We start from the raw sequence: 7,955 nt of genomic DNA, 5'->3' as shown, positions 1-7,955 counted from the left end.
TAGTCTCTTTGCAATCTCTAGCGGGGTTTCATGATTCTGTAAAGAAGATAGAAACAACATGTCTAACTATAAATAGAGTCATACAATGTGTATATATCAATATATATTTAGCATTCCACTTTGAGAGAGAAAACGGAAAACAAAATGTACAATGCTTGTTTCACAAGATCAACACCAGTTTCAAATCCTGTCACACTCAGCAAATGTAATTTTTCCAAAACACTAATACTTCCTGTTACATTTAACATTCACTTACCAAGTTCTCTTTGACATTAAGAGAATGATTTGCCTCTAAAAACTGTACAACACCTCTATGTCACCTGTCACTACTTTATTAATTTTACCAATCTACGTAGAGAATTGATATATATATATATATATACAGTATTGTTCAAAATAATAGCAGTACAATGTGACTAACCAGAATAATCAAGGTTTTTCGTATATTTTTTTATTGCTACGTGGCAAACAAGTTACCAGGTTCAGTAGATTCTCAGAAAACAAATGAGACCCAGCATTCATGATATGCACGCTCTTAAGGCTGGGCAATTGGGCAATTAGTTGAATTAGTTGAAAGGGGTGTGTTCAAAAAAATAGCAGTGTGGCATTCAATCACTGAGGTCATCAATTTTGTGAAGAAACAGGTGTGAATCAGGTGGCCCCTATTTAAGGATGAAGCCAACACTTGTTGAACATGCATTTGAAAGCTGAGGAAAATGGGTCGTTCAAGACATTGTTCAGAAGAACAGCGTACTTTGATTAAAAAGTTGATTAGAGAGGGGAAAACCTATAAAGAGGTGCAAAAAATGATAGGCTGTTCAGCTAAAATGATCTCCAATGCCTTAAAATGGAGAGCAAAACCAGAGAGACGTGGAAGAAAACGGAAGACAACCATCAAAATGGATAGAAGAATAACCAGAATGGCAAAGGCTCAGCCAATGATCACCTCCAGGATGATCAAAGATAGTCTGGAGTTACCTGTAAGTACTGTGACAGTTAGAAGACGTCTGTGTGAAGCTAATCTATTTTCAAGAATCCCCCGCAAAGTCCCTCTGTTAAAAAAAAGGCATGTGCAGAAGAGGTTACAATTTGCCAAAGAACACATCAACTGGCCTAAAGAGAAATGGAGGAACATTTTGTGGACTGATGAGAGTAAAATTGTTCTTTTTGGGTCCAAGGGCCACAGGCAGTTTGTGAGACGACCCCCAAACTCTGAATTCAAGCCACAGTACACAGTGAAGACCGTGAAGCATGGAGGTGCAAGCATCATGATATGGGCATGTTTCTCCTACTATGGTGTTGGGCCTATTTATCGCATACCAGGGATCATGGATCAGTTTGCATATGATAAAATACTTGAAGAGGTCATGTTGCCCTATGCTGAAGAGGACATGCCCTTGAAATGGTTGTTTCAACAAGACAATGACCCAAAACACACTAGTAAACGGGCAAAGTCTTGGTTCCAAACCAACAAAATTAATGTTATGGAGTGGCCAGCCCAATCTCCAGACCTTAATCCAATTGAGAACTTGTGGGGTGATATCAAAAATGCTGTTTCTGAAGCAAAACCAAGAAATGTGAATGAATTGTGGAATGTTGTTAAAGAATCATGGAGTGGAATAACAGCTGAGAGGTGCCACAAGTTGGTTGACTCCATGCCACACAGATGTCAAGCAGTTTTAAAAAACTGTGGTCATACAACTAAATATTAGTTTAGTGATTCACAGGATTGCTAAATCCCAGAAAAAAAATAAGTTTGTACAAAATAGTTTTGAGTTTGTACAGTCAAAGGTAGACACTGCTATTTTTTTGAACACACCCCTTTCAACTAATTGCCCAATTGCACAGCCTTAAGAGCGTGCATATCATGAATGCTGGGTCTTGTTTGTTTTCTGACGATCTACTGAACCTACTGGTAACTTGTTTGCCACGTAGCAATAAAAAATATACTAAAAACCTTGATTATTCTGGTTAGTCACATTGTACTGCTATTATTTTGAACAATACTGTATATATAAAGTTACTTCAATAAATAAGAGACCACGATTACAGATATACCAGTTCCTGTACAAATAATTGCTTTAAATAATTAACCTACTTCATTCTGTACTGAAACATCTGCACTTTTCTCCAATAACAATGGAATGATCATTTGATTTTATCTTTGGCACTCATAGTGAAGATCAATGTTCCCCTTCTGAAAAAAACAAAGATGCATTATACCATGAACATCCTTTGCATGTTAATTTTATCTTAATTACTTCATTTCTGACTGGAACAAAAATTGAGTGGTCTACTTAGTCTACATCATTTACTTCTACCTTAGTGGCCAGCAGAAGCTCCATCAATTTCACTTTTTCTTTGCTTATCTTCCTTTTTTTTTGAGAGATAAAAGGGGCATGCAATTCTTTAATATTGTAGAATTAAACACATTTAGGTTAGTCATAGATTAAAGTCAGATTGCATATGTGGTGGTCAAGAACACCCTTTAAACATAAAACATTTATATTCCTGTACACTTATATCAGGGAAATTCCTGATCTCACACAGCAGGTTAAGATAAGTTACTAAGTTAAGTTACTAGTCTCTTCCAGAAATGCCATGACTGAGAGATAACCTACCAATTAACAATATAGGCATTAAAACGGCATCAGTAGGTTTCCTTGTCTACAGGCGGCTATGATTGGTGTGTCTCCTGTTCCATCATCTTGAACATTTACATTTCTGGGATGTTTTTTGCAACTTGTGGATGTCTTCGTCATAAGCTGCCTAACACACAGGCTATGGAAAGAAAGCAGCACAAAATATGATAAAAAAAAATGTACAGGAAATAATTATCTTAAATCTAGTAAACACACACACATTGTGCTGGTCATATAATTAGAATATCATCTACATTTACAGTTAATCATTTACAAGACCTTTTATCCAAAGCGACTTACAAATGAGTACAATAGAAGCAGTCAGGTCAACAAGAGAACAACAACAGTATACAAGTGCCATGACAAGTCTCAGTTAGACTAGTACAGAACGCATAGCCAGTATTATTATTTTTTTAATAAATAAATTGACAAGAAAAGGAAAAGTGCTGTTATTAGTTGGTTAAGTGCTGGCGAAAAAGATGAGTCTTTAGATGTTTCTTGAAAATGAGTAAAGACTCATCTGTACGAATTGAGATTGGGAGGTCATTCCACCAGCTGGGCACAGTCCAGGAAAAGGTCCGCGAGAGTGATTTTGAACTTCTTTGGGATGGCACCACAAGGCGTCGTTCACAAGAGCGCAAACTTCTGGAGGGCACATAAGATTTAACCAGTGAGTTTAGGTATGTTGGTGCCGTGCCAGTGGTCGTCTTGTAGGCAAGCATCAGTACCTTGAATTTGATGCGAGCGGTTACTGGTAGTCCTGTTGGAAAATGAAATCTGCATCTCCATATAGATGGTCAGCAGCAGGAAGCATGAAGTGCTCTAAAACTTCCTGGTATATGGCTGTGTTGTCCTTGGACCTCAGAAAATACAGTGGACCAACACCAGCAGATGGCATGGCACATCACTGACCGTGGAAACTTTACACTGGACCTCAAGCAACATGGATTGTGTGCCGTTCCTCTCTTCCTCCAGACTCTGGGACCATGACCATGATTACTTTCATCAGAGAACATAACTTTGGATCACTCAGCAGCAGTCTAGTCCTTTTTGTAGCGAGACACTTCACAACTTGTCTGTTGTTCAAGAGTGGCTTGACAAAAGGAATGTGACAGCTGAAACCCATGTCTTGCATACATTTGCGTTGTGGTTCTTGAAGCACTAACTCCAGCTGCTGTCCACTCTTTGTGAATCTCCCCCACATTTTTGAATGGGTTTTGTTTCACAATCCTCTCCAGTGTGCGGTTATCCTTATTGCTTGTACACATCTTTTCCTTCTCTTCTCCTCCCTATTAATGTGCTTGGTCACTGAGCTCTGTGAACAGCCAGCCTCTTTTGCAATTACCTTTTGTGTCTTGCCCTCCTTGTGCAAGGTGTCAATTGTTGACTTTTTGACAACTGTCAAGTCAGCAGTCTTCCCCATGATTGTGTAGTCTACAGAACTAGACTGAGAGACCATTTGAAGGCCTTTATTTGAATGCATACTGAATTTGGGATTTTCTGTATTTGTCAGTTATAATCATCAAAATAAATAAACATTTGAAATATATCAGTCCATGTGTAATGAATGGATATAATATACAAGTTTCACTTTTTTATGGAATTAGTGAAATTAAAACCTTTTTGATGATATTCTAATTATATGACCAGAACCTGTATATATAAGATAACTAAAGAATAATTAGAGACGGAGGCAATTTTAGAAATATGACTGGATATCAGATAGGGTGAAGAGCAAAACAGGTCTGGTGACATCCCAAGCATGACATATAACTTTACACATAAACATGCCCTTTCCAAATACAGAATGACAGCTAAAATAACAAAAGTTACGTTTTGTTTACATAAACACTGTAAATAAATGTTTTAAGCAGCTCTGTATTTTCATATAAATGTAAGATATAGGCTAGTGTATATTTCAAGGTTATTCACCTAGATATCACACTATAGAGACTGTGTCTGTTCCCCGAACTAGAAAATACAAGAAACGTCCAAACCAAGTTAAGGCTAACAATTTAACTGAGGTTCAACAAATAAAAAACAAATGCAATATGGATAAACAAATGATAAAGATTGGCTTATTGAATATCAGATCCATTTCTACGAAAACACTTTTTGTAAATAATATGATAACTGATCATAATATAGATGTGCTCTGCTTGACAGAAACCTGGCTAAAACCTGATGATTACATTATTTTAAATGAGTCCACCCCCCAAGATTACTGTTATAAACACGAGCCGCGTCTAAAAGGCAAAGGGGGAGGAGTTGCTTCAATTTATAATAACGTTTTCAGGATTTCTCAGAGGGCAGGCTTCAAGTATAACTCGTTTGAAGTAATGGTGCTTCATATAACATTATCCAGAGAAACCAATGTTAATGATAAATCCCCTGTTATGTTTGTACTGGCTACTGTATACAGGCCACCAGGGCACCATATAGACTTTATTAAAGAGTTTGGTGATTTTACATCCGAGTTAGTTCTGGCTGCAGATAAAGTCTTAATAGTTGGTGATTTTAATATCCATGTCGATAATGAAAAAGATGCATTGGGATCAGCATTTATAGACATTCTGAACTCTATTGGTGTTAGACAACACGTTTCAGGACCTACTCATTGTCGAAATCATACTCTAGATTTAATACTGTCACATGGAATTGATGTTGATAGTGTTGAAATTATTCAGCCAAGTGATGATATCTCAGATCATTATTTAGTTCTGTGTAAACTTCATATAGCCAAAATTGTAAATTCTACTTCTTGTTACAAGTATCGAAGAACCATCACTTCTACCACAAAAGACTGCTTTTTAAGTTATCTTCCTGATGTATCCGAATTCCTTAGCATATCCAAATCCTCAGAACAACTTGATGATGTAACAGAAACTATGGACTCTCTCTTTTCTAGCACTTTAAATACAGTTGCTCCTTTACGCTTAAGGAAGGTTAAGGAAAACAGTTTGACACCATGGTATAATGAGCATACTCGCACCCTAAAGAGAGCAGCCCGAAAAATGGAGCGCAGCTGGAGGAAAACAAAACTAGAGGTATTTCGTATTGCTTGGCGGGAAAGTAGCATATCCTACAGAAAAGCATTAAAAACTGCTAGATCTGATTACTTTTCTTCTCTTTTAGAAGAAAACAAACATAACCCCAGGTATTTATTCAATACAGTGGCTAAATTAACGAAAAATAAAGCCTCAACAAGTGTTGACATTTCCCAACACCACAGCAGTAATGACTTTATGAACTACTTTACTTCTAAAATCGATACTATTAGAGATAAAATTGCAACCATTCAGCCGTCAGCTACAGTATCAAAGTCAGTGCACTATAGACCCCCTGAGGAACAGTTCCACTCATTCTCTACTATAGGAGAGGAAGAATTGTATAAACTTGTTAAATCATCTAAACTTACAACATGTATGTTAGACCCTATACCATCTAAGCTCTTAAAAGAGGTGCTTCCAGAAGTCATATGTCCTCTTCTGACTATTATTAATTCCTCATTGTCATTAGGATATGTCCCCAAAACCTTCAAACTGGCTGTTATTAAGCCTCTCATAAAAAAGCCACAACTTGACCCCAGAGAACTAGTTAATTATAGACCGATCTCGAATCTCCCTTTTCTGTCCAAGATACTAGAAAAGGTGGTATCCTCACAATTATATTCCTTCTTAGAGAAAAATGGTATATGTGAGGATTTCCAGTCAGGAATTAGACCGTATCATAGTACTGAGACTGCTCTCCTTAGAGTTACAAATGATCTGCTCTTATCATCTGATCGTGGGTGTATCTCTCTATTAGTTTTATTGGATCTTAGTGCTGCGTTTGACACAATTGACCACAACATTCTTTTGCATAGACTTGAACACTTTGTTGGCATCAGTGGAAGTGCATTAGCATGGTTTAAATCGTACTTATATGACCGCCATCAGTTCGTAGCAGTGAATGAAGATGTATCATATCGATCACAAGTGCAGTATGGAGTACCTCAAGGCTCAGTTCTAGGGCCGCTACTCTTCACGCTTTATATGTTACCCTTGGGAGATATCATCAGGAAACATGGTGTTAGCTTTCACTGTTATGCTGATGATACGCAGCTCTATATTTCCTCGCAGCCCGGTGAAACACACAAATTTGAAAAACTAATGGAATGCATAGTCGATATAAAAAATTGGATGACGAGTAATTTCTTACTGCTAAATTCAGAAAAAACAGAGGTGTTAATCATAGGGCCTAAAAACTCTACTTGTAATAACCTAGAACACTGTCTAAGACTTGATGGTTGCTCTGTCAATTCTTCGTCATCAGTTAGGAACCTAGGTGTGCTACTTGATCGCAATCTTTCCTTAGAAAGCCACGTTTCTAGCATTTGTAAAACTGCATTTTTCCATCTCAAAAATATATCTAAATTACGGCCTATGCTCTCAATGTCAAATGCAGAAATGTTAATTCATGCATTTATGACTTCAAGGTTAGACTATTGTAATGCTTTATTGGGTGGTTGTTCTGCAAGCTTGGTAAACAAACTACAGCTAGTCCAAAATGCAGCAGCAAGAGTTCTTACTAGAAACAGGAAGTATGACCATATTAGCCCGGTCCTGTCCACACTGCACTGGCTCCCTATCAAACATCGTATAGATTTTAAAATATTGCTTATTACTTATAAAGCCCTGAATGGTTTAGCACCTCAGTATTTGAATGAGCTCCTTTTACATTATACTCCTCTACGTCCGCTACGTTCTCAAAACTCAGGCAATTTGATAATACCTAGAATATCAAAATCAACTGCGGGCGGCAGATCCTTTTCCTATTTGGCGCCTAAACTCTGGAATAACCTACCTAACATTGTTCGGGAGGCAGACACACTCTTGCAGTTTAAATCTAGATTAAAGACCCATCTCTTTAACCTGGCATACACATAACATACTAATATGCTTTTAATATCCAAATCCGTTAAAGGATTTTTAGGCTGCATTAATTAGGTAAACTGGAACCGGAACACTTCACATAACACCGTACTTTCTACATCATTAGAAGAATGGCATCTACGCTAATATTTGTCTGTTTCTCTCTTGTTCCGAGGTCACCGTGGCCACCAGATCCAGTCTGTGTCCAGATCAGAGGGTCACTGCAGTCACCCGGATCCAGTACGTATCCAGACCAGATGGTGGATCAGCACCTAGAAAGGACCTCTACTGCCCTGAAAGACAGCGGAGACCAGGACAACTAGAGCCCCAGATACAGATCCCCTGTAAAGACCTTGTCTCAGAGGAGCACCAGGACAAGACCACAGGAAACAGATGATTC

The sequence above is a fragment of the Carassius gibelio genome, chromosome A12 (genome assembly GCF_023724105.1).
Source record: "Carassius gibelio isolate Cgi1373 ecotype wild population from Czech Republic chromosome A12, carGib1.2-hapl.c, whole genome shotgun sequence".
NCBI lineage: Eukaryota > Metazoa > Chordata > Actinopteri > Cypriniformes > Cyprinidae > Carassius > Carassius gibelio.
The sequence above is the reverse complement of the archived record's forward strand: the minus strand, read 5'-3'. Positions refer to the sequence as shown.